This window comes from Silene latifolia, chromosome 5, assembly GCF_048544455.1.
Source record: "Silene latifolia isolate original U9 population chromosome 5, ASM4854445v1, whole genome shotgun sequence".
NCBI classification, from domain to species: Eukaryota; Viridiplantae; Streptophyta; class Magnoliopsida; order Caryophyllales; family Caryophyllaceae; genus Silene; species Silene latifolia.
Genome location: NC_133530.1, coordinates 88,435,990 through 88,438,459, shown reverse-complemented (window position 1 = coordinate 88,438,459; position 2,470 = coordinate 88,435,990). Strand labels below are relative to the sequence as shown.

The 2,470-nt window shown below is 43.9% G+C and overlaps 1 non-coding gene across 1 annotated transcript; it reads right to left on the bottom strand.

The window, feature by feature from the left end:
- Nucleotides 1-1,027: 1,027 nt before the first annotated feature.
- LOC141658189 (small nucleolar RNA R71) lies at nt 1,028-1,134 on the bottom strand. The gene has a single exon (XR_012549090.1). It is a non-coding gene; the product is annotated as a small nucleolar RNA R71 (small nucleolar RNA).
- Between the last annotated feature and the right edge of the window lie 1,336 nt (nt 1,135-2,470).

The following is a 2,470-nucleotide window of genomic DNA, read 5'->3' as shown; positions in this document are numbered from 1 at the left end:
CCATTTAGATGACCCCGAAGACCCTAGTCCTTTAATCAATCGAATACATACTTCTCTTAATTACTTTGTTTTTGACTAGACTTGACTTTTAGTTAGGCTAAGTAGAAACCCCCGCCGTCTTCGTGTTCGACCCCGATTTACAACTAAATTGGGTTATTCTTGTTGGTGGTAAGTGTGTTGACCCTACCGTTGAAAACTTACCCATCAAATGGCGCCGTTGTCGGGGATGGCGTTAGGTTATACTTAGTTTTGCTTAGAGTCTTTGCTTTAGTCTTTTATCAATTGTTAGTTTGTTTTAGTAGTTGTGTGTTCTTTGTAGAGTGTGTGATTTCTTGCCTTCCCCTAGTGTGTAACAACACTAGGAGACTAACGATTTGTCAAGTGCATGCCTAAAAGGAACCACCAAGCTCTTCTCTTCAACTCCGACCCCGAAAGGCTTTTTAGAACCTTGAGGACAAGGACCCTTGAGAGAGTTAGGAATAGTTCCCCTCAAGCAAACTTTGACCAACCCAATTCACGCATTCCATACGATTTTGATACCACAACCACAATCCAACCAAATATCACAATTGAGACTTTAATCGAAAACCCTTTTCATAACTTACCTATTCCAAATAGCCCACCTCAATCACCACCACATCACATGCAAAATCCTCCACCACAAATGGCTCTTAGAGATCATAACCGGCCCAACCATAATGATTCATGTAATCCCATCAATTTTGGCACCTTGGCCCCAAACAACTTTGAAATGCATCCCGCCCAAGTCGGGTTAGTTGAGAAGGATTTGTTTGGAGGGCATATTGAAGAGGATGCCCATGCTCACCTCCGCAAGTTTAAGAGGAAAGTTTCAATGATGAAGAAGAATGGGGTGTCCGAAGACACCTTGAGAATGATGTTGTTCCCGTTTTCATTGACGGGCAAAGCGGACCGATGGTTGAACATCCACCCACCGGATACTTTCACTACTTGGGATGCCTTGGCTAAAGCATTCATGGCCAAATATTACCCTTCATCAAAGACCGCGATGCTCCGTAATGAGATTCATACATTTCAACAAGAGGACGGGGAGTCTTTGGGTGAAGCTTGGGACCGCTATCAAGACTTGATCGCAAGTTGCCCCCATCATGGAATACCGGAATGGTACATCACTCAAACATTCTTTCAAACTTTGCTACCAAGGACTAAGGAAATGGTAAATGCCTCCGCGGGGGGAGGATTTGATCATTTGAGTGATGAAGAAGGCATGACATTGATCAAGAAAATAGTAGATTCGGAAGCAAACTATGGGTCTAGAGGAAACATGCTAAGAAGGAATGGGAAGTTTCCTAAGGAAAACTCCTCCAACTCCGAGACAAATGCCAAGATCGACTTGCTCACAAAACAATTTGAGAAGTTTCAAAGAAATCAAGTACACCAAGCCGCGACCTCACATGGGCCACCCATGGAGGAGGTAGTTCAAGGTTCAAGTTGTGAGCTTTGTGGAGGGAGTGGTCATACCTATGACTTGTGTGCCAACAACTATACCGGTGGCTATGAAGAGAATATTCAAGATGTTAATGCTTTCCAAAGCTATAACAACAATCCTAGACCACCAAGGCCACCCTACAATAATCCCAATGTCTACAACCCAAACACCAACTACTACCATCCCGGTTTGAGGAACCACCCCAACTTTAGCTACAAAAGTACCAATGTTTAAAATCTTCAACATCTCCAATCACAATCCCAAAACAACCCACCCGGTTTTGCTCAACCAAGGGTAATGTTCCCCAATCCAAGAACTAATCCCCAAAACCAAAACTATGGCAACCAACAACAAGGGTACCAAGATTTTGGTGGAAACCAAAGCAACCAAGGGTTTTACCAAGAGAATCAAGTGAATCAAGCAAATCAAGGATTTGGGCAAGGGTATGTTCAAGGGTCTCAAGAACAAGGTCAAGGATCAAACTTCAACAACAATGGTCCTAGAGCTAACTTCCAAGGGGGACAAGGCAACAACAATCAAGGTTCCAATGCTCGGTATGACTATGAGTTCCCTTTACCCATAGCCAACCAACCTTATCAAGAACCCCAAGGTGAGCTCTCTCAAGTTGAGCTTTTGAAGATGATAAAGAACATGCAACTTCAACATAGTCAAGAAATGACAAATTTTGGTAAGGCAACTCAACAAGAACAAGCAAACTTGAGGGCTACCTTCCTTAAGGACATGAGAGAAATGGAATCTAGGATGGCCTCTCATGCTATGGCTAACCCTCAATGCCCGCCCGGTGGTCTATTGGCCCAAGGACAAAGCTCCAAGGATGCCTCAAATAGCCACCATGCTCATGAGGTAGTGTTGAGGAGCGGTGTCGAGCTTGAGGACCCTTACAAAGATTTTGAGCATGAAGTTGAAGAAGATCCCAAGGGGGATGAGTTGGAAATGAATGGTGAAGAGGAAAGCTCACCCATTGAACCATCGGGTAAAGCT